General features: G+C 45.8%; 5 non-coding genes across 5 annotated transcripts; all 5 read right to left on the bottom strand.

Annotated features, from left to right (window-relative positions):
- Positions 1-3,121: 3,121 nt before the first annotated feature.
- On the bottom strand, positions 3,122-3,204 carry TRNAL-AAG (transfer RNA leucine (anticodon AAG)). The gene has a single exon. It is a non-coding gene; the product is annotated as a tRNA-Leu (tRNA).
- Positions 3,205-6,764: 3,560 nt separating this feature from the next.
- Positions 6,765-6,847, bottom strand: TRNAL-CAG (transfer RNA leucine (anticodon CAG)). The gene has a single exon. It is a non-coding gene; the product is annotated as a tRNA-Leu (tRNA).
- Positions 6,848-10,406: 3,559 nt separating this feature from the next.
- Positions 10,407-10,489, bottom strand: TRNAL-CAG (transfer RNA leucine (anticodon CAG)). Its single transcript has one exon. It is a non-coding gene; the product is annotated as a tRNA-Leu (tRNA).
- A 1,131-nt stretch (positions 10,490-11,620) lies between these two features.
- Positions 11,621-11,703, bottom strand: TRNAL-CAG (transfer RNA leucine (anticodon CAG)). Its single transcript has one exon. It is a non-coding gene; the product is annotated as a tRNA-Leu (tRNA).
- Positions 11,704-15,262: 3,559 nt separating this feature from the next.
- Positions 15,263-15,345, bottom strand: TRNAL-CAG (transfer RNA leucine (anticodon CAG)). The gene has a single exon. It is a non-coding gene; the product is annotated as a tRNA-Leu (tRNA).
- Between the last annotated feature and the right edge of the window lie 9,627 nt (positions 15,346-24,972).

Here is a 24,972-nt window from a genome sequence, read left to right as displayed (position 1 = left end):
AAGGATTCGGGGTGGATTGACTGAATGTGGTATTTATTGTTGTGTACTATTCTTGTATACTGGATTAGTATAGTATCTTTTTTTTGAGCAGCTATGTTTGTTTTGTATTGGTTAAGGAGAAATGTTGTGTTCGTCATGGGCACGCCCATGATGCACACCAAGGGAGGTAGGGAGTGTTAGTCTCCCCGAGTTTTGGAGTTGGATGGTAGGTGCGGTGATGAGGAATCGGAGAGAATAAAAGGTAGGAGAAGGTGTTCCTCGTGGCCAAAGACTCCATATTATTCTTTGTGTATTTATTAAAACTTCTCTGCAAAACAGGCACTGTGTGTGCACGACGCAACACCCCCACCCCTCCCATCCCCTGAATACAGAAGTTAAAAACCAGCTCTGATTGGGATGTAGGGGACCCTGGTGCCACTGAACCTTCTGCACTGTGAACCTGCTGAACTATTGACAGCTGCGCTTTTGATATGTAGGGTCGAAACCTTTATCTCGGCCCCTCTATCACGATTTGTTGAAGATGCTGTGATTTCCTGCTTTACCGATTTACTGCGATTTAGCCAACTTCAGGCAATTAGTGCAAGCAACGGAAAATAGATCTTATCGATAATTTACAGAAACCGTTGACATTGTTTTTGATACGGTGCTTGGGAAAAAAAAGTCCAAAAATGTATCCACCTCGCAAAATACACTTGTCAGAAGTGGGATTTAAACCCACACCTCCAAGGGAGGCTGCGACCTGAACACAGCGCCTTAGACCACTCGGCCATCCTGACACTCTTCACACCTCGCTCATAGCTCAATTTCGAGCGTATAAACCAAAATGAGTGCCATGTACTGAGTGAATGTTGTTTAATGCCCTCTGTATTTTCAATTCCAGACCTTCCTGCTCAGGGAAACAGTGGGATCTGAAGCTGATGAAGGAGAGAAGATGGATCATCCTGACAGTGAATCCGGTGGTGACTGCTACTAATTCTCAATCATCGACTACATGGGGTGTGGACATGCAGAGGTTTGAGCCAGTGCACATGGCCTGTGGTGACTGCTACTAATTCTCAATCATCTACTACAAGGGGTGTGGACATGCAGAATTTGGAGCCAGTTCAAGATTCAGATCAGGAGGTGCCTGGCTCCATACCAATCAACTCAGTGCCTCTGAGACAAGGACTTGAACGGTACAGTTTGAGTCCTCGACCGCCATGCTCAACGCGGCTGCAAGGATTCGGGGTGGATTGACTGAATGTGGCATTTCTTGTTGTGTACTATTCTTGTATACTGGATTAGTATAGTATCTTTTTTTTGAGCAGCTATGTTTGTTTTGCATTGGTTAAGGAGAAATATTGTGTTCGTCATGGGCACGCCTATGATGCACACCAAGGGAGGTAGGGAGTGTTAGTCTCCCCTGAGTTTTGGAGTTGAATGGTAGGCGCGGTGACGTGGAACCGGAGAGAATAAAAGGTCAGGGAAGGTGTTCCTCGTGGCCAATGACTCTATATTATTCTCTGTGTATTTATTAAAACTTATCTGCGAAACAGGCACCGTGTGTGCACGATGCAACACACCCATCCCATGCCCTGAATACAGAAGTTAAAAACCAGCTGTGATTGGGACGCACGGGACCCTGGTGCCACTGAAACTTCTGCACTGTGAACCTGCTGAACTATTGACAGCTGCGCTCTTGATATGTAGGGTCGAAACCTTTATCTCTTCCCCTCTATCACGATTTGTTGAAGATGCTGTGATTTCCTGCTTTACCGATTTACTGCGATTTAGCCAACTTCAGGAAATTAGTGCAAGCAACGGACAATAGATCTTATTGATAATTTACAGAAACTGTTGACATTGTTTTTGATACGGGTGCTTGGAAAAAAAAAGTATAAAAATGTATCAACCTCGCAAAAGACACTTGTCAGAAGTGGGATTCGAACCCACGCCTCCAAAGGAAACTGCTACCTGAACACAGCACCTTAGACCACTCGGCCATCCTGACACTCTTGACACTGCACTGATGGCTCAATTTCCAGCTTATAAACCAAAATGAGTGCCATGTACTGAGTGAATGTTGTTTAATGTCCTCTGTATTTTCAATTCCAGACCTGCCTGCTCAGGGAAACAGTGGGATCTGAAGCTGATGAAGGAGAGAGGATGGATCATCCTGACAGTGAATACGGTGGTGACTGCTACTAATTCTCAATCGTCGACTACTTGGGGTGTGGACATGCAGAAGTTTGAGCCAGTGCACATGGCCGGTGGTGACTGCTACTAATTCTCAATCATCTACTACAAGGGGTGTGGACATGCAGAATTTGGAGCCAGTTCAAGATTCAGATCAGGAGGTGCCTGGCTCCATACCAATCAACTCAGTGCCTCTGAGACAAGGACTTGAACGGTACAGTTTGAGTCCTCGACCGCCATGCTCAACGCGGCTGCAAAGATTCGGGGTGGATTGACTGAATGTGGCATTTCTTGTTGTGTACTATTCTTGTATACTGGATTAGTATAGTATCTTTTTTTTGAGCAGCTATGTTTGTTTTGTATTGGTTAAGGAGAAATGTTGTGTTCGTCATGGGCACGCCTATGATGCACACCAAGGGAGGTAGAGAGTGTTAGTCTCCCCCGAGTTTTGGAGTTGGATGGTAGGCGCGGTGACGTGGAACCGGAGAGAATAAAAGGTCAGGGAAGGTGTTCCTCGTGGCCAATGACTCTATATTATTCTCTATGTATTTATTAAAACTTATCTGCGAAACAGGCACCGTGTGTGCACGATGCAACACACCCCTCCCATGCCCTGAATACAGAAGTTAAAAACCAGCTGTGATTGGGACGCAGGGGACCCTGGTGCCACTGAACCTTCTGCACTGTGAACCTGCTGAACTATTGACAGCTGCGCTCTTGATATGCAGGGTCGAAACCTTTATCTCTGCCCCTCTTTCACGATTTGTTGAAGATGCTGTGATTTCCCGCTTTACCGATTTACTGCGATTTAGCCAACTTCAGGAAATTACTGCAAGCAACGGACAATAGATCTTATCGATAATTTACAGAAACTGTTGACATTGTTTTTGATACGGGTGCTTGGAAAAAAAAAGTCCAAAAATGTATCCACCTCGCAAAAGACACTTGTCAGAAGTGGGATTCGAACCCACGCCTCCAAAGGAGACTGCGACCTTAACGCAGCACCTTAGACCACTCGGCCATCCTGACACTCTTGACACTGCACTGATGGCTCAATTTCCAGCTTATAAACCAAAATGAGTGCCATGTACTGAGTGAATGTTGTTTAATGTCCTCTGTATTTTCAATTCCAGACCTTCCTGCTCAGGGAAACAGTAGGATCTGAAGCTGATGAAGGAGAGAGGATGGATCATCCTGACAGTGAATCCGGTGGTGACTGCTACTAATTCTCAATCATCGACTACTTGGGGTGTGGACATGCAGAAGTTTGAGCCAGTGCACATGGCCGGTGGTGACTGCTACTAATTCTCAATCATCTACTACAAGGGGTGTGGACATGCAGAATTTGGAGCCAGTTCAAGATTCAGATCAGGAGGTGCCTGGCTCCATACCAATCAACTCAGTGCCTCTGAGACAAGGACTTGAACGGTACAGTTTGAGTCCTCGACCGCCATGCTCAACGCGGCTGCAAGGATTCGGGGTGGATTGACTGAATGTGGCATTTCTTGTTGTGTACTATTCTTGTATACTGGATTAGTATAGTATCTTTTTTTTGAGCAGCTATGTTTGTTTTGTATTGGTTAAGGAGAAATGTTGTGTTCGTCATGGGCACGCCTATGATGCACACCAAGGGAGGTAGGGAGTGTTAGTCTCCCCCGAGTTTTGGAGTTGGATGGTAGGCGCGGTGACGTGGAACCGGAGAGAATAAAAGGCCAGGGAAGGTGTTCCTCGGTGCCAATGACTCTATATTATTCTCTGTGTATTTATTAAAACTTATCTACGAAACAGGCACCATGTGTGCACGATGCAACACAGCCCTCCCATGCCCTGAATACAGAAGTTAAAAACCAGCTGTGATTGGGACGCAGGGGACCCTGGTGCCACTGAACCTTCTGCACTGTGAACCTGCTGAACTATTGACAGCTGCGCTCTTGATATGTAGGGTCAAAACCTTTATCTCTGCCCCTCTATCACGATTTGTTGAAGATGCTGTGATTTCCCGCTTTACCGATTTACTGCGATTTAGCCAACTTCAGGAAATTAGTGCAAGCAACGGACAATAGATCTTATCGATAATTTACAGAAACTGTTGACATTGTTTTTGATAAGGGTGCTTGGAAAAAAAAGTCCAAAAATTTGTCCACCTCACAAAGACACTTGTCAGAAGAGGGGTTTGAACCCACGTCTCCAAGGGAGACTGTGACCTTTATGCAGCACCTTAGAACACCCGACCATCCTGACACTCTTGACACCAGACTGATGGCTCAATTTCCAGCTTATAAACCAAAATGAGTGCCATGTACTGAGTGAATGTTATTTAATTTCCACTGTATTTTCAATTCCAGACCTTCCTGCTCAGGGAAACAGTGGGATCTGAAGCTGATGAAGGAGAGAGGATGGATCATCTTGACAGTGGACCCTGTGGTGACTGCTACTAATTCTCAATCATCTACTACATGGGGTGTGGACTTGCAGAATTTTGAGCCAGTGCATATGGCCGGTGGTGACTGCTACTAATTCTCAATCATCTACTACAGGGGGTGTGGACATGCAGAATTTGGAGCCAGTTCAAGATTCAGATCAGGAGGTGCCTGGCTCCATACCAATCAACTCAGTGCCTCTGAGACAAGGACTTGAACGGTACAGTTTGAGTCCTCGACCGCCATGCTCAACGCGGCTGCAAGGATTCGGGGTGGATTGACTGAATGTGGTATTTATTGTTGTGTACTATTCTTGTATACTGGATTAGTATAGTATCTTTTTTTTGAGCAGCTATGTTTGTTTTGTATTGGTTAAGGAGAAATGTTGTGTTCGTCATGGGCACGCCCATGATGCACACCAAGGGAGGTAGGGAGTGTTAGTCTCCCCGAGTTTTGGAGTTGGATGGTAGGTGCGGTGATGAGGAATCGGAGAGAATAAAAGGTAGGGGAAGGTGTTCCTCGTGGCCAAAGACTCCATATTATTCTTTGTGTATTTATTAAAACTTCTCTGCAAAACAGGCACTGTGTGTGCACGACGCAACACCCCCACCCCTCCCATCCCCTGAATACAGAAGTTAAAAACCAGCTCTGATTGGGACGCAGGGGACCCTGGTGCCACTGAACCTTCTGCACTGTGAACCTGCTGAACTATTGACAGCTGCGCTTTTGATATGTAGGGTCGAAACCTTTATCTCGGCCCCTCTATCACGATTTGTTGAAGATGCTGTGATTTCCTGCTTTACCGATTTACTGCGATTTAGCCAACTTCAGGCAATTAGTGCAAGCAACGGAAAATAGATCTTATCGATAATTTACAGAAACCGTTGACAATGTTTTTGATACGGTGCTTGGGAAAAAAAAGTCCAAAAATGTATCCACCTCGCAAAATACACTTGTCAGAAGTGGGATTTAAACCCACACCTCCAAGGGAGGCTGCGACCTGAACACAGCGCCTTAGACCACTCGGCCATCCTGACACTCTTCACACCTCGCTCATAGCTCAATTTCGAGCGTATAAACCAAAATGAGTGCCATGTACTGAGTGAATGTTGTTTAATGTCCTCTGTATTTTCAATTCCAGACCTGCCTGCTCAGGGAAACAGTGGGATCTGAAGCTGATGAAGGAGAGAGGATGGATCATCCTGACAGTGAATACGGTGGTGACTGCTACTAATTCTCAATCGTCGACTACTTGGGGTGTGGACATGCAGAAGTTTGAGCCAGTGCACATGGCCGGTGGTGACTGCTACTAATTCTCAATCATCTACTACAAGGGGTGTGGACATGCAGAATTTGGAGCCAGTTCAAGATTCAGATCAGGAGGTGCCTGGCTCCATACCAATCAACTCAGTGCCTCTGAGACAAGGACTTGAACAGTACAGTTTGAGTCCTCGACCGCCATGCTCAACGCGGCTGCAAAGATTCGGGGTGGATTGACTGAATGTGGCATTTCTTGTTGTGTACTATTCTTGTATACTGGATTAGTATAGTATCTTTTTTTTGAGCAGCTATGTTTGTTTTGTATTGGTTAAGGAGAAATGTTGTGTTCGTCATGGGCACGCCTATGATGCACACCAAGGGAGGTAGAGAGTGTTAGTCTCCCCCGAGTTTTGGAGTTGGATGGTAGGCGCGGTGACGTGGAACCGGAGAGAATAAAAGGTCAGGGAAGGTGTTCCTCGTTGCCAATGACTCTATATTATTCTCTATGTATTTATTAAAACTTATCTGCGAAACAGGCACCGTGTGTGCACGATGCAACACACCCCTCCCATGCCCTGAATACAGAAGTTAAAAACCAGCTGTGATTGGGACACAGGGGACCCTGGTGCCACTGAACCTTCTGCACTGTGAACCTGCTGAACTATTGACAGCTGCGCTCTTGATATGCAGGGTCGAAACCTTTATCTCTGCCCCTCTTTCACGATTTGTTGAAGATGCTGTGATTTCACCGCTTTACCGATTTACTGCGATTTAGCCAACTTCAGGAAATTACTGCAAGCAACGGACAATAGATCTTATCGATAATTTACAGAAACTGTTGACATTGTTTTTGATACGGGTGCTTGGAAAAAAAAAGTCCAAAAATGTATCCACCTCGCAAAAGACACTTGTCAGAAGTGGGATTCGAACCCACGCCTCCAAAGGAGACTGCGACCTGAACGCAGCGCCTTAGACCACTCGGCCATCCTGACACTCTTGACACTGCACTGATGGCTCAATTTACAGCTTATAAACCAAAATGAGTGCCATGTACTGAGTGAATGTTGTTTAATGTCCTCTGTATTTTCAATTCCAGACCTTCCTGCTCAGGGAAACAGTAGGATCTGAAGCTGATGAAGGAGAGAGGATGGATCATCCTGACAGTGAATCCGGTGGTGACTGCTACTAATTCTCAATCATCGACTACTTGGGGTGTGGACATGCAGAAGTTTGAGCCAGTGCACATGGCCGGTGGTGACTGCTACTAATTCTCAATCATCTACTACAAGGGGTGTGGACATGCAGAATTTGGAGCCAGTTCAAGATTCAGATCAGGAGGTGCCTGGCTCCATACCAATCAACTCAGTGCCTCTGAGACAAGGACTTGAACGGTACAGTTTGAGTCCTCGACCGCCATGCTCAACGCGGCTGCAAGGATTCGGGGTGGATTGACTGAATGTGGCATTTCTTGTTGTGTACTATTCTTGTATACTGGATTAGTATAGTATCTTTTTTTTGAGCAGCTATGTTTGTTTTGTATTGGTTAAGGAGAAATGTTGTGTTCGTCATGGGCACGCCTATGATGCACACCAAGGGAGGTAGGGAGTGTTAGTCTCCCCCGAGTTTTGGAGTTGGATGGTAGGCGCGGTGACGTGGAACCGGAGAGAATAAAAGGCCAGGGAAGGTGTTCCTCGTGGCCAATGACTCTATATTATTCTCTGTGTATTTATTAAAACTTATCTGCGAAACAGGCACCATGTGTGCACGATGCAACACAGCCCTCCGATGCCCTGAATACAGAAGTTAAAAACCAGCTGTGATTGGGACGCAGGGGACCCTGGTGCCACTGAACCTTCTGCACTGTGAACCTGCTGAACTATTGACAGCTGCGCTCTTGATATGTAGGGTCAAAACCTTTATCTCTGCCCCTCTATCACGATTTGTTGAAGATGCTGTGATTTCCCGCTTTACCGATTTACTGCGATTTAGCCAACTTCAGGAAATTAGTGCAAGCAACGGACAATAGATCTTATCGATAATTTACAGAAACTGTTGACATTGTTTTTGATAAGGGTGCTTGGAAAAAAAAGTCCAAAAATGTGTCCACCTCACAAAGACACTTGTCAGAAGAGGGGTTTGAACCCACGTCTCCAAGGGAGACTGTGACCTTTAGGCAGCACCTTAGACCACCCGACCATCCTGACACTCTTGACACCAGACTGATGGCTCAATTTCCAGCTTATAAACCAAAATGAGTGCCATGTACTGAGTGAATGTTATTTAATTTCCTCTGTATTTTCAATTCCAGACCTTCCTGCTCAGGGAAACAGTGGGATCTGAAGCTGAAGAAGGAGAGAGGATGGATCATCTTGACAGTGGACCCTGTGGTGACTGCTACTAATTCTCAATCATCTACTACATGGGGTGTGGACTTGCAGAATTTTGAGCCAGTGCATATGGCCGGTGGTGACTGCTACTAATTCTCAATCATCTACTACAGGGGGTGTGGACATGCAGAATTTGGAGCCAGTTCAAGATTCAGATCAGGAGGTGCCTGGCTCCATACCAATCAACTCAGTGCCTCTGAGACAAGGACTTGAACGGTACAGTTTGAGTCCTCGACCGCCATGCTCAACGCGGCTGCAAGGATTCGGGGTGGATTGACTGAATGTGGTATTTATTGTTGTGTACTATTCTTGTATACTGGATTAGTATAGTATCTTTTTTTTGAGCAGCTATGTTTGTTTTGTATTGGTTAAGGAGAAATGTTGTGTTCGTCATGGGCACACCCATGATGCACACCAAGGGAGGTAGGGAGTGTTAGTCTCCCCGAGTTTTGGAGTTGGATGGTAGGTGCGGTGATGAGGAATCGGAGAGAATAAAAGGTAGGGGAAGGTGTTCCTCGTGGCCAAAGACTCCATATTATTCTTTGTGTATTTATTAAAACTTCTCTGCAAAACAGGCACTGTGTGTGCACGAAGCAACACCCCCACCCCTCCCATCCCCTGAATACAGAAGTTAAAAACCAACTCTGATTGGGACGCAGGGGACCCTGGTGCCACTGAACCTTCTGCACTGTGAACCTGCAGAACTATTGACAGCTGCGCTTTTGATATGTAGGGTCGAAACCTTTATCTCGGCCCCTCTATCACGATTTGTTGAAGATGCTGTGATTTCCTGCTTTACCGATTTACTGCGATTTAGCCAACTTCAGGCAATTAGTGCAAGCAACGGAAAATAGATCTTATCGATAATTTACAGAAACCGTTGACATTGTTTTTGATACGGTGCTTGGGAAAAAAAAGTCCAAAAATGTATCCACCTCGCAAAATACACTTGTCAGAAGTGGGATTTAAACCCACACCTCCAAGGGAGGCTGCGACCTGAACACAGCGCCTTAGACCACTCGGCCATCCTGACACTCTTCACACCTTGCTCATAGCTCAATTTCGAGCGTATAAACCAAAATGAGTGCCATGTACTGAGTGAATGTTGTTTAATGTCCTCTGTATTTTCAATTCCAGACCTTCCTGCTCAGGGAAACAGTGGGATCTGAAGCTGATGAAGGAGAGAAGATGGATCATCCTGACAGTGAATCCGGTGGTGACTGCTTCTAATTCTCAATCATCGACTACATGGGGTGTGGACATGCAGAGGTTTGAGCCAGTGCACATGGCCTGTGGTGACTGCTACTAATTCTCAATCATCTACTACAAGGGGTGTGGACATGCAGAATTTGGAGCCAGTTCAAGATTCAGATCAGGAGGTGCCTGGCTCCATACCAATCAACTCAGTGCCTCTGAGACAAGGACTTGAACGGTACAGTTTGAGTCCTCGACCGCCATGCTCAACGCGGCTGCAAGGATTCGGGGTGGATTGACTGAATGTGGCATTTCTTGTTGTGTACTATTCTTGTATACTGGATTAGTATAGTATCTTTTTTTTTAGCAGCTATGTTTGTTTTGCATTGGTTAAGGAGAAATGTTGTGTTCGTCATGGGCACGCCTATGATGCACACCAAGGGAGGTAGGGAGTGTTAGTCTCCCCTGAGTTTTGGAGTTGAATGGTAGGCGCGGTGACGTGGAACCGGAGAGAATAAAAGGTCAGGGAAGGTGTTCCTCGTGGCCAATGACTCTATATTATTCTCTGTGTATTTATTAAAACTTATCTGCGAAACAGGCACCGTGTGTGCACGATGCAACACACCCATCCCATGCCCTGAATACAGAAGTTAAAAACCAGCTGTGATTGGGACGCAGGGGACCCTGGTGCCACTGAAACTTCTGCACTGTGAACCTGCTGAACTATTGACAGCTGCGCTCTTGATATGTAGGGTCGAAACCTTTATCTCTTCCCCTCTATCACGATTTGTTGAAGATGCTGTGATTTCCTGCTTTACCGATTTACTGCGATTTAGCCAACTTCAGGAAATTAGTGCAAGCAACGGACAATAGATCTTATTGATAATTTACAGAAACTGTTGACATTGTTTTTGATACGGGTGCTTGGAAAAAAAAAGTCTAAAAATGTATCCACCTCGCAAAAGACACTTGTCAGAAGTGGGATTCGAACCCACGCCTCCAAAGGAAACTGCGACCTGAACACAGCACCTTAGACCACTCGGCCATCCTGACACTCTTGACACTGCACTGATGGCTCAATTTCCAGCTTATAAACCAAAATGAGTGCCATGTACTGAGTGAATGTTGTTTAATGTCCTCTGTATTTTCAATTCCAGACCTGCCTGCTCAGGGAAACAGTGGGATCTGAAGCTGATGAAGGAGAGAGGATGGATCATCCTGACAGTGAATCCGGTGGTGACTGCTACTAATTCTCAATCATCGACTACTTGGGGTGTGGACATGCAGAAGTTTGAGCCAGTGCACATGGCCGGTGGTGACTGCTACTAATTCTCAATCATCTACTACAAGGGGTGTGGACATGCAGAATTTGGAGCCAGTTCAAGATTCAGATCAGGAGGTGCCTGGCTCCATACCAATCAACTCAGTGCCTCTGAGAGAAGGACTTGAACGGTACAGTTTGAGTCCTCGACCGCCATGCTCAACGCGGCTGCAAGGATTCGGGGTGGATTGACTGAATGTGGCATTTCTTGTTGTGTACTATTCTTGTATACTGGATTAGTATAGTATCTTTTTTTTGAGCAGCTATATTTGTTTTGTATTGGTTAAGGAGAAATGTTGTGTTCGTCAGGGGCACGCCTATGATGCACACCAAGGGAGGTAGAGAGTGTTAGTCTCCCCCGAGTTTTGGAGTTGGATGGTAGGCGCGGTGACATGGAACCGGAGAGAATAAAAGGTCAGGGAAGGTGTTCCTCGTGGCCAATGACTCTATATTATTCTCTATGTATTTATTAAAACTTATCTGCGAAACAGGCACCGTGTGTGCACGATGCAACACACCCCTCCCATGCCCTGAATACAGAAGTTAAAAACCAGCTGTGATTGGGACGCAGGGGACCCTGGTGCCACTGAACCTTCTGCACTGTGAACCTGCTGAACTATTGACAGCTGCGCTCTTGATATGCAGGGTCGAAACCTTTATCTCTGCCCCTCTTTCACGATTTGTTGAAGATGCTGTGATTTCCCGCTTTACCGATTTACTGCGATTTAGCCAACTTCAGGAAATTACTGCAAGCAACGGACAATAGATCTTATCGATAATTTACAGAAACTGTTGACATTGTTTTTGATACGGGTGCTTGGAAAAAAAAAGTCCAAAAATGTATCCACCTCGCAAAAGACACTTGTCAGAAGTGGGATTCGAACCCACGCCTCCAAAGGAGACTGCAACCTGAACACAGCGCCTTAGACCACTCGGCCATCCTGACACTCTTGACACTGCACTGATGGCTCAATTTCCAGCTTATAAACCAAAATGAGTGCCATGTACTGAGTGAATGTTGTTTAATGTCCTCTGTATTTTCAATTCCAGACCTTCCTGCTCAGGGAAACAGTAGGATCTGAAGCTGATGAAGGAGAGAGGATGGATCATCCTGACAGTGAATCCGGTGGTGACTGCTACTAATTCTCAATCATCGACTACTTGGGGTGTGGACATGCAGAAGTTTGAGCCAGTGCACATGGCCGGTGGTGACTGCTACTAATTCTCAATCATCTACTACAAGGGGTGTGGACATGCAGAATTTGGAGCCAGTTCAAGATTCAGATCAGGAGGTGCCTGGCTCCATACCAATCAACTCAGTGCCTCTGAGACAAGGACTTGAACCGTACAGTTTGAGTCCTCGACCGCCATGCTCAACGTGGCTGCAAGGATTCGGGGTGGATTGACTGAATGTGGCATTTCTTGTTGTGTACTATTCTTGTATACTGGATTAGTATAGTATCTTTTTTTTGAGCAGCTATGTTTGTTTTGTATTGGTTAAGGAGAAATGTTGTGTTCGTCATGGGCACGCCTATGATGCACACCAAGGGAGGTAGGGAGTGTTAGTCTCCCCTGAGTTTTGGAGTTGGATGGTAGGCGCGGTGACGTGGAACCGGAGAGAATAAAAGGCCAGGGAAGGTGTTCCTCGTGGCCAATGACTCTATATTATTCTCTGTGTATTTATTAAAACTTATCTGCGAAACAGGCACCATGTGTGCACGATGCAACACAGCCCTCCCATGCCCTGAATACAGAAGTTAAAAACCAGCTGTGATTGGGACGCAGGGGACCCTGGTGCCACTGAACCTTCTGCACTGTGAACCTGCTGAACTATTGACAGCTGCGCTCTTGATATGTAGGGTCAAAACCTTTATCTCTGCCCCTCTATCACGATTTGTTGAAGATGCTGTGATTTCCCGCTTTACCGATTTACTGCGATTTAGCCAACTTCAGGAAATTAGTGCAAGCAACGGACAATAGATCTTATCGATAATTTACAGAAACTGTTGACATTGTTTTTGATAAGGGTGCTTGGAAAAAAAAGTCCAAAAATGTGTCCACCTCACAAAGACACTTGTCAGAAGAGGGGTTTGAACCCACGTCTCCAAGGGAGACTGTGACCTTTATGCAGCACCTTAGAACACCCGACCATCCTGACACTCTTGACACCAGACTGATGGCTCAATTTCCAGCTTATAAACCAAAATGAGTGCCATGTACTGAGTGAATGTTATTTAATTTCCACTGTATTTTCAATTCCAGACCTTCCTGCTCAGGGAAACAGTGGGATCTGAAGCTGATGAAGGAGAGAGGATGGAACATCTTGACAGTGGACCCTGTGGTGACTGCTACTAATTCTCAATCATCTACTACATGGGGTGTGGACTTGCAGAATTTTGAGCCAGTGCATATGGCCGGTGGTGACTGCTACTAATTCTCAATCATCTACTACAGGGGGTGTGGACATGCAGAATTTGGAGCCAGTTCAAGATTCAGATCAGGAGGTGCCTGGCTCCATACCAATCAACTCAGTGCCTCTGAGACAAGGACTTGAACGGTACAGTTTGAGTCCTCGACCGCCATGCTCAACGCGGCTGCAAGGATTCGGGGTGGATTGACTGAATGTGGTATTTATTGTTGTGTACTATTCTTGTATACTGGATTAGTATAGTATCTTTTTTTTGAGCAGCTATGTTTGTTTTGTATTGGTTAAGGAGAAATGTTGTGTTCGTCATGGGCACGCCCATGATGCACACCAAGGGAGGTAGGGAGTGTTAGTCTCCCCGAGTTTTGGAGTTGGATGGTAGGTGCGGTGATGAGGAATCAGAGAGAATAAAAGGTAGGGGAAGGTGTTCCTCGTGGCCAAAGACTCCATATTATTCTTTGTGTATTTATTAAAACTTCTCTGCAAAACAGGCACTGTGAGTGCACGACGCAACACCCCCACCCCTCCCATCCCCTGAATACAGAAGTTAAAAACCACCTCTGATTGGGACGCAGGGGACCCTGGTGCCACTGAACCTTCTGCACTGTGAACCTGCTGAACTATTGACAGCTGCGCTTTTGATATGTAGGGTCGAAACCTTTATCTCGGCCCCTCTATCACGATTTGTTGAAGATGCTGTGATTTCCTGCTTTACCGATTTACTGCGATTTAGCCAACTTCAGGCAATTAGTGCAAGCAACGGAAAATAGATCTTATCGATAATTTACAGAAACCGTTGACATTGTTTTTGATACGGTGCTTGGGAAAAAAAAGTCCAAAAATGTATCCACCTCGCAAAATACACTTGTCAGAAGTGGGATTAAAACCCACACCTCCAAGGGAGGCTGCGACCTGAACACAGCGCCTTAGACCACTCGGCCATCCTGACACTCTTCACACCTCGCTCATAGCTCAATTTCGAGCGTATAAACCAAAATGAGTGCCATGTACTGAGTGAATGTTGTTTAATGTCCTCTGTATTTTCAATTCCAGACCTGCCTGCTCAGGGAAACAGTGGGATCTGAAGCTGATGAAGGAGAGAGGATGGATCATCCTGACAGTGAATACGGTGGTGACTGCTACTAATTCTCAATCGTCGACTACTTGGGGTGTGGACATGCAGAAGTTTGAGCCAGTGCACATGGCCGGTGGTGACTGCTACTAATTCTCAATCATCTACTACAAGGGGTGTGGACTTGCAGAATTTGGAGCCAGTTCAAGATTCAGATCAGGAGGTGCCTGGCTCCATACCAATCAACTCAGTGCCTCTGAGACAAGGACTTGAACGGTACAGTTTGAGTCCTCGACCGCCATGCTCAACGCGGCTGCAAAGATTCGGGGTGGATTGACTGAATGTGGCATTTCTTGTTGTGTACTATTCTTGTATACTGGATTAGTATAGTATCTTTTTTTTGAGCAGCTATGTTTGTTTTGTATTGGTTAAGGAGAAATGTTGTGTTCGTCATGGGCACGCCTATGATGCACACCAAGGGAGGTAGAGAGTGTTAGTCTCCCCCGAGTTTTGGAGTTGGATGGTAGGCGCGGTGACGTGGAACCGGAGAGAATAAAAGGTCAGGGAAGGTGTTCCTCGTGGCCAATGACTCTATATTATTCTCTATGTATTTATTAAAACTTATCTGGGAAACAGGCACCGTGTGTGCACGATGCAACACACCCCTCCCATGCCCTGAATACAGAAGTTAAAAACCAGCTGTGATTGGGACGCAGGGGACCCTGGTGACACTGAACCTTCTGCACTGTGAACCTGCTGAACTATTGACAGCTGCGCTCTTGATATGCAGGGTCGAAACCTTTATCTCTGCCCCTCTTTCACGATTTGTTGAAGATGCTGTGATTTCCCGCTTTACCGATTTACTGCGATTTAGCCAACTTCAGGAAATTACTGCAAGCAACGGACAATAGATCTTATCGATAATTTACAGAAACTGTTGACATTGTTTTTGATACGGGTGCTTGGAAAAAAAAAGTCCAAAAATGTATCCACCTCGCAAAAGAAACTTGTCAGAAGTGGGATTCGAACCCACGCCTCCAAAGGAGACTGCAACCTGAACGCAGCGCCTTAGACCACTCGGCCATCCTGACACTCTTGACACTGCACTGATGGCTCAATTTACAGCTTATAAACCAAAATGAGTGCCATGTACTGAGTGAATGTTGTTTAATGTCCTCTGTATTTTCAATTCCAGACCTTCCTGCTCAGGGAAACAGTAGGATCTGAAGCTGATGAAGGAGAGAGGATGGATCATCCTGACAGTGAATCCGGTGGTGACTGCTACTAATTCTCAATCATCGACTACTTGGGGTGTGGACATGCAGAAGTTTGAGCCAGTGCACATGGCCGGTGGTGACTGCTACTAATTCTCAATCATCTACTACAAGGGGTGTGGACATGCAGAATTTGGAGCCAGTTCAAGATTCAGATCAGGAGGTGCCTGGCTCCATACCAATCAACTCAGTGCCTCTGAGACAAGGACTTGAACGGTACAGTTTGAGTCCTCGACCGCCATGCTCAACGCGGCTGCAAGGATTCGGGGTGGATTGACTGAATGTGGCATTTCTTGTTGTGTACTATTCTTGTATACTGGATTAGTATAGTATCTTTTTTTGAGCAGCTATGTTTGTTTTGTATTGGTTAAGGAGAAATGTTGTGTTCGTCATGGGCACGCCTATGATGCACACCAAGGGAGGTAGGGAGTGTTAGTCTCCCCCGAGTTTTGGAGTTGGATGGTAGGCGCGGTGACGTGGAACCGGAGAGAATAAAAGGCCAGGGAAGGTGTTCCTCGTGGCCAATGACTCTATATTATTCTCTGTGTATTTATTAAAACTTATCTGCGAAACAGGCACCATGTGTGCACGATGCAACACAGCCCTCCGATGCCCTGAATACAGAAGTTAAAAACCAGCTGTGATTGGGACGCAGGGGACCCTGGTGCCACTGAACCTTCTGCACTGTGAACCTGCTGAACTATTGACAGCTGCGCTCTTGATATGTAGGGTCAAAACCTTTATCTCTGCCCCTCTATCACGATTTGTTGAAGATGCTGTGATTTCCCGCTTTACCGATTTACTGCGATTTAGCCAACTTCAGGAAATTAGTGCAAGCAACGGACAATAGATCTTATCGATAATTTACAGAAACTGTTGACATTGTTTTTGATAAGGGTGCTTGGAAAAAAAAGTCCAAAAATGTGTCCACCTCACAAAGACACTTGTCAGAAGAGGGGTTTGAACCCACGTCTCCAAGGGAGACTGTGACCTTTATGCAGCACCTTAGACCACCCGACCATCCTGACACTCTTGACACCAGACTGATGGCTCAATTTCCAGCTTATAAACCAAAATGAGTGCCATGTACTGAGTGAATTTTATTTAATGTCCTCTGTATTTTCAATTCCAGACCTTCCTGCTCAGGGAAACAGTGGGATCTGAAGCTGATGAAGGAGAGAGGATGGATCATCCTGACAGTGGACCCTGTGGTGACTGCTACTAATTCTCAATCATCTACTACATGGGGTGTGGACATGCTGAATTTTGAGCCAGTGCACATGGCCGGTGGTGACTGCTACTAATTCTCAATCATCTACTACAGGGGGTGTGGACATGCAGAATTTGGAGCCAGTTCAAGATTCAGATCAGGAGGTGCCTGGCTCCATACCAATCAACTCAGTGCCTCTGAGACAAGGACTTGAACGGTACAGTTTGAGTCCTCGACCGCCATGCTCAACGCGGCTGCAAGGATTCGGGGTGGATTGACTGAATGTGGCATTTCTTGTTGTGTACTATTCTTGTATACTGGTTTAGTATAGTATCTTTTTTTTGAGCAGCTATGTTTGTTTTGTATTGGTTAAGGAGAAATGTTGTGTTCGTCATGGGCACGCCTATGATGCACACCAAGGGAGGTAGGGAGTGTTAGTCTCCCCCGAGTTTTGGAGTTGGATGGTAGGCGCGGTGACGTGGAACCGGAGAGAATAAAAGGTCAGGGAAGGTGTTCCTCGTGGCCAATGACTCTATATTATTCTCTGTGTATTTATTAAAACTTATTTGCGAAACAGGCACTGTGTGTGCACGATGCAACACACCCCTCCCATGCCCTGAATACAGAAGTTAAAAACCAGCTGTGATTGGGACGCAGGGGACCCTGCTGCCACTGAACCTTCTGCACTGTGAACCTGCTGAACTATTGACAGCTGCGCTCTTGATATGTAGGGTCGAAACCTTTATCTCTGCCCCTCTATCACGATTTGTTGAAGATGCTGTGATTTCCTGCTTTACCGATTTACTGCGATTTAGCCAACTTCAGGCAATTAGTGCAAGCAACGGACAATAGATCTTATCGATAATTTACAGAAACAGTTGCCATTGTTTTTGATAAGGGTGCTTGGAAAAAAAAGTCCAAAAATGTATCCACCTCGCAAAGACACTTGTCAGAAGAGGGGTTTGAACCCACGTCTCCAAGGGAGACTGTGACCTGAATGCAGCACCTTAGACCACCCGGCCATCCTGACACTCTTGACACCAGACTGATGGCTCAATTTCCAGCTTATAAACCAAAATGAGTGCCATGTACTGAGTGAATTTTATTTAATGTCCTCTGTATTTTCAATTCCAGACCTTCCTGCTCAGGGAAACAGTGGGATCTGAAGCTGATGAAGGAGAGAGGATGGATCATCCTGACAGTGGACCCTGTGGTGACTGCTACTAATTCTCAATCATCTACTACATGGGGTGTGGACTTGCAGGATTTTGAGCCAGTGCATATGGCCGGTGGTGACTGCTACTAATTCTCAATCATCTACTACAGGGGGTGTGGACATGCAGAATTTGGAGCCAGTTCAAGATTCAGATCAGGAGGTGCCTGGCTCCATACCAATCAACTCAGTGCCTCTGAGACAAGGACTTGAAGGGTACAATTTGAGTCCTCGACCGCCATGCTCAACGCGGCTGCAAGGATTCGGGGTGGATTGACTGAATGTGGTATTTATTGTTGTGTACTATTCTTGTATACTGGATTAGTATAGTATCTTTTTTTTGAGCAGCTATGTTTGTTTTGTATTGGTTAAGGAGGAATGTTGTGTTCGTCATGGGCACGCCCATGATGCACACCAAGGGAGGTAGGGAGTGTTAGTCTCCCCCGAGTTTTGGAGTTGGATGGTAGGCGCGGTGACGTGGAACCGGAGAGAATAAAAGGTCAGGGAAGGTGTTCCTCGTGGCCAATGACTCTATATTATTCTCTGTGTATTTATTAAAACTTATCTGCGAAACAGGCACCGTGTGTGCACGATGCAACACACCCCTCCCATGCCCTGAATACAGAAGTTAAAAACCAGCTGTGATTGGGACGCAGGGGACCCTGGTGCCACTGAATCTTCTGCACTGTGAACCTGCTGAACTATGGACAACTGTGCTTTTGATATGTAGGGTCGAAACCTTTATCTCGGCCCCTCTATCACCATTTGTTGAAGATGCTGTGATTTCCTGCTTTACCGATTTACTGCGATTTAGCCAACTTCAGGCAATTAGTGCAAGCAACGGACAATAGATCTTATCAATAATTTACAGAAACTGTTGCCATTGTTTTTGATAAGGGTGCTTGGAAAAAAAAGTCCAAAAATGTATCCACCTTGCAAAGACACTTGTCAGAAGAGGGGTTTGAACCCACGTCTCCAAGGAAGACTGTGACCTGAATGCAGCACCTTAGACCACCCGGCCATCCTGACACTCTTCACACCAGACTGATGGCTCAATTTCCAGCTTATAAACCAAAATGAGTGCCATGTACTGAGGGAATGTTATTTAATGTCCTTTGTATTTTCAATTCCAGACCTTCCTGCTCAGGGAAACAGTGGGATCTGAAGCTGATGAAGGAGAGAGGATGGACCATCCTGACAGTGGACCCTGTGGTGACTGCTACTAATTCTCAATCATCTACTACATAGGGTATGGACTTGCAGAATTTTGAGCCAGTGCATATGGCCAGTGGTGACTGCTACTAATTCTCAATCATCTACTACAGGGGGTGTGGACATGCAGAATTTGGAGCCAGTTCAAGATTCAGATCAGGAGGTGCCTGGCTCCATACCAATCAACTCAGTGCCTCTGAGACAAGGACTTGAACGGTACAGTTTGAGTCCTCGACCGCCATGCTCAACGCGGCTGCAAGGATTCGGGGTGGATTGACTGAATGTGGTATTTATTGTTGTGTACTATTCTTGTATACTGGATTAGTATAGTATCTTTTTTTTGAGCAGCTATGTTTGTTTTGTATTGGTTAAGGAGAAATGTTGTGTTCGTCATGGGCACGCCCATGATGCACACCAAGGGAGGTAGGGAGTGTTAGTCTCCCCCGAGTTTTGGAGTTGGATGGTAGGTGCGGTGATGTGGAATCGGAGAGAATAAAAGGTAGGGGAAGGTGTTCCTCGTGGCCAAAGACTCCATATTATTCTTTGTGTATTTATTAAAACTTCTCTGCAAAACAGGCACTGTGTGTGCACGACGCAACACCCCCACCCCTCCCATCACCTGAATACAGAAGTTAAAAACCAGCTCTGATTGGGACGCAGGGGACCCTGCTGCCACTGAACCTTCTGCACTGTGAACCTGCTGAACTATTTACAGCTGCGCTCTTGATATGTAGGGTCGAAACCTTTATCTCTGCCCCTCTATCACGATTTGTTGAAGATGCTGTGATTTCCCGCTTTACCGATTTACTGCGATTTAGCCAACTTCAGGAAATTAGTGCAAGCAACGGACAATAGATCTTATCGATAATTTACAGAAACTGTTGACATTGTTTTTGATACGGGTGCTTGGAAAAAAAAAGTCAAAAAATGTATCCACCTCGCAAAAGACACTTGCCAGAAGGGGGATTCGAACCCACGCCTCCAAAGAAGACTGCGACCTGAACACAGCACCTTAGACCACTCGGCCATCCAGACACTCGTGACACTTGTCTGATGGCTCAATTTCCAGCTTATAAACCAAAATGAGTGCCATGTACTGAGTGAATGTTGTTTAATGTCCTCTGTATTTTCAATTCCAGACCTTCCTGCTCAGGGAAACAGTGGGATCTGAAGCTGATGAAGGAGAGAGGATGGATCATCCTGACAGTGGATCCGGTGGTGACTGCTACTAATTCTCAATCATCTACTACATGGGGTGTGGACATGCTGAATTTTGAGCCAGTGCACATGGCCGGTGGTGACTGCTACTAATTCTCAATCATCTACTACAGGGGGTGTGGACATGCAGAATTTTGAGCCAGTTCAAGATTCAGATCAGGAGGTGCCTGGCTCCATACCAATCAACTCAGTGCCTCTGAGACAAGGACTTGAACGGTACAGTTTGAGTCCTCGACCGCCATGCTCAACGCGGCTGCAAGGATTCGGGGTGGATTGACTGAATGTGGCATTTCTTGTTGTGTACTATTCTTGTATACTGGTTTAGTATAGTATCTTTTTTTTTAGCAGCTATGTTTGTTTTGTATTGGTTAAGGAGAAATGTTGTGTTTGTCATGGGCACGCCCATGATGCACACCAAGGGAGGTAGGGAGTGTTAGTCTCCCCCGAGTTTTGGAGTTGGATGGTAGGCGCGGTGACGTGGAACCGGAGAGAATAAAAGGTCAGAGAAGGTGTTCCTCGTGGCCAATGACTCTATATTATTCTCTGTGTATTTATTAAAACTTATTTGCGAAACAGGCACTGTGTGTGCACGATGCAACACACCCCTCCCATGCCCTGAATACAGAAGTTAAAAACCAGCTGTGATTGGGACGCAGGGGACCCTGCTGCCACTGAACCTTATGCACTGTGAACCTGCTGAACTATTGACAGCTGCGCTCTTGATATGTAGGGTCGAAACCTTTATCTCTGCCCCTCTATCACGATTTGTTGAAGATGCTGTGATTTCCCGCTTTACCGATTTACTGCGATTTAGCCAACTTCAGGAAATTAGTGCAAGCAACGGACAATAGATCTTATCGATAATTTACAGAAACTGTTGACATTGTTTTTGATACGGGTGCTTGGAAAAAAAAAGTCAAAAAATGTATCCACCTCGCAAAAGACACTTGTCAGAAGGGGGAGTCGAACCTACATCTCCAAAGGAGACGGCGACCTGAACGCAGCGCCTTAGACCACTTGGCCATCCTCACACTCATGACACTGCACTGATGGCTCAATTTCCAGCTTATAAACCAAAATGAGTGCCATGTACTGAGTGAATGTTGTTTAATGTCCTCTGTATTTTCAATTCCAGACCTTCCTGCTCAGGGAAACAGTGGGATCTGAAGCTGATGAAGGAGAGAGGATGGATCATCCTGACAGTGGATCCGGTGGTGACTGCTACTAATTCTCAATCATCTACTACATGGGGTGTGGACATGCTGAATTTTGAGCCAGTGCACATGGCCGGTGGTGACTGCTACTAATTCTCAATCATCTACTACAGGGGGTGTGGACATGCAGAATTTGGAGCCAGTTCAAGATTCAGATCAGGAGGTGCCTGGCTCCATACCAATCAACTCAGTGCCTCTGAGACAAGGACTTGAACGGTACAGTTTGAGTCCTCGACGGCCATGCTCAACGCGGCTGCAAGGATTCGGGGTGGATTGACTGAATGTGGCATTTCTTGTTGTGTACTCTTCTTGTATACTGGTTTAGTATAGTATCTTTTTTTTGAGCAGCTATGTTTGTTTTGTATTGGTTAAGGAGAAATGTTGTGTTCGTCATGGGCACGCCTATGATGCTCACCAAGGGAGGTAGGGAGTGTTAGTCTCCCCCGAGTTTTGGAGTTGGATGGTAGGCGCGGTGACATGGAACCGGAGAGAATAAAAGGTCAGGGAAGGTGTTCCTCGTGGCCAATGACTCTATATTATTCTTTGTGTATTTATTAAAACTTATTTGCGAAACAGGCACTGTGTGTGCACGATGCAACACACCCCTCCCATGCCCTGAATACAGAAGTTAAAAAACAGCTGTGATTGGGACGCAGGGGACCCTGGTGCCACTGAACCTTCTGCACTGTGAACCTGCTGAACTATTGACAGCTGTGCTTTTGATATGTAGGGTCGAAACCTTTATCTCGGCCCCTCTATCACGATTTGTTGAAGATGCTGTGATTTCCTGCTTTACCGATTTACTGTGATTTAGCCAACTTCAGGCAATTAGTGCAAGCAACGGACAATAGATCTTATCGATAATTTACAGAAACTGTTGACATTGTTTTTGATAAGGGTGCTTGGAAAAAAAAAGTCAAAAAATGTATCCACCTCGCAAAAGACACTTGTCAGAAGAGGGGTTTGAACCCACGTCTCCAAGGGAGACTGTGACCTGAATGCAGCACCTTAGACCACCCGGCCATCCTGACACTCTTGACACCAGACTGATGGCTCAATTTCCAGCTTATAAACCAAAATGAGTGCCATGTACTGAGTGAATTTTATTTAATGTCCTCTGTATTTTCAATTCCAGACCTTCCTGCTCAGGGAAACAGTGGGATCTGAAGCTGATGAAGGAGAGAGGATGGATCATCCTGACAGTGGACCCTGTGGTGACTGCTACTAATTCTCAATCATCTACTACATGGGGTGTGGTCTTGCAGAATTTTGAGCCAGTGCATATGGCCTGTGGTGACTGCTACTAATTCTCAATCATCTACTACAGGGGGTGTGGACATGCAGAATTTGGAGCCAGTTCAAGATTCAGATCAGGAGGTGCCTGGCTCCATACCAATCAACTCAGTGCCTCTGAGACAAGAACTTGAAGGGTACAATTTGAGTCCTCGACCGCCATGCTCAACGCGGCTGCAAGGATTCGGGGTGGATTGACTGAATGTGGTATTTATTGTTGTGTACTATTCTTGTATACTGGATTAGTATAGTATCTTTTTTTTGAGCAGCTATGTTTGTTTTGTATTGCTTAAGGAGAAATGTTTTGTTCGTCATGGGCACGCCCATGATGCACACCAAGGGAGGTAGGGAGTGTTAGTCTCCCCCGAGTTTTGGAGTTGGATGGTAGGTGCGGTGATGTGGAATCGGAGAGAATAAAAGGTAGGGGAAGGTGTTCCTCGTGGCTAAAGACTCCATATTATTCTTTGTGTATTTATTAAAACTTCTCTGCAAAACAGGCACTGTGTGTGCACGACGCAACACCCCCACCCCTCCCATCCCCTGAATACAGAAGTTAAAAACCAGCTGTGATTGGGATGCAGGGGACCCTGGTACTACTGAACCTTCTGCACTGTGAGCCTGCTGAACTATTGACAGCTGCGCTTTTGATATGCAGGGTCGAAACCTTTATCTCGGCCCCTCTATTACGATTTGTTGAAGATGCTGTGATTTCCTGCTTTACCGATTTACTGCGATTTAGCCAACTTCAGGCAATTAGTGCAAGCAACGGAAAATAGATCTTATCGATAATTTACAGAAACTGTTGACATTGTTTTTGATACTGTGCTTGGGAAAAAAAAGTCCAAAAATGTATCCACCTCGCAAAATACACTTGTCAGAAGTGGGATTTGAACCCACACCTCCAAGGGAGGCTGCAATCTGAACGCAGCCCCTTAGACCACTCGGCCATCCTGACACTCTTCACACCTTGCTCATGGCTCAATTTCGAGCGTATAAACCAAAATGAGTGCCATGTACTGAGTGAATGTTGTTTAATGTCCTCTGTATTTTCAATTCCAGACCTTCCTGCTCAGGGAAACAGTGGGATCTGAAGCTGATGAAGGAGAGAGGATGGATCATCCTGACAGTGAATCCAGTGGTGACTGCTACTAATTCTCAATCATCGACTACATGGGGTGTGGACATGCAGAAGTTTGTGCCAGTGCACATGGCCGGTGGTGACTGCTACTAATTCTCAATCATCTACTACAAGGGGTGTGGACATGCAGAATTTGGAGCCAGTTCAAGATTCAGATCAGGAGGTGCCTGGCTCCATACCAATCAACTCAGTACCTCTGAGACAAGCACTTGAACGGTACAGTTTGAGTCCTCGACCGCCATGCTCAACGCGGCTGCAAGGATTCGGGGTGGATTGACTGAATGTGGCATTTCTTGTATACTGGATTAGTATAGTATCTTTTTTTTGAGCAGCTATGTTTGTTTTGTATTGGTTAAGGAGAAATGTTGTGTTCGTCATGGGCACGCCCATGATGCACACCAAGGGAGGTAGGGAGTGTTAGTCTCCCCCGAGTTTTGGAGTTGGATGGTAGGCGCGGTGACGTGGAACCGGAGAGAATAAAAGGTCAGGGAAGGTGTTCCTCGTGGCCAATGACTCTATATTATTCTCTGTGTATTTATTAAAACGTATCTGCGAAACAGGCACCGTGTGTGCACGATGCAACACACCCCTCCCATGCCCTGAATACAGAAGTTAAAAACCAGCTGTGATTGGGATGCAGGGGACCCTGGTGCCACTGAACCTTCTGCACTGTGAACCTGCTGAACTATTGACAGCTGCGCTCTTGATATGTAGGGTCGAAACCTTTATCTCTGCCCCTCTATCATGATTTGTTGAAGATGCTGTGATTTCCCGCTTTACCGATTTACTGCGATTTAGCCAACTTCAGGAAATTAGGGCAAGCAACGGACAATAGATCTTATCGATAATTTACAGAAACTGTTGACATTGTTTTTGATACGGGTGCTTGGAAAAAAAAAGTCCAAAAATGTATCCACCTCGCAAAAGACACTTGTCAGAAGTGGGA

The sequence above is a fragment of the Pleurodeles waltl genome, unplaced genomic scaffold (assembly GCF_031143425.1).
Source record: "Pleurodeles waltl isolate 20211129_DDA unplaced genomic scaffold, aPleWal1.hap1.20221129 scaffold_39, whole genome shotgun sequence".
Classification (NCBI taxonomy): Eukaryota; Metazoa; Chordata; class Amphibia; order Caudata; family Salamandridae; genus Pleurodeles; species Pleurodeles waltl.
Note: the sequence above shows the minus strand (reverse complement) of the source record. Positions and strands in the feature narration are given on the sequence as shown.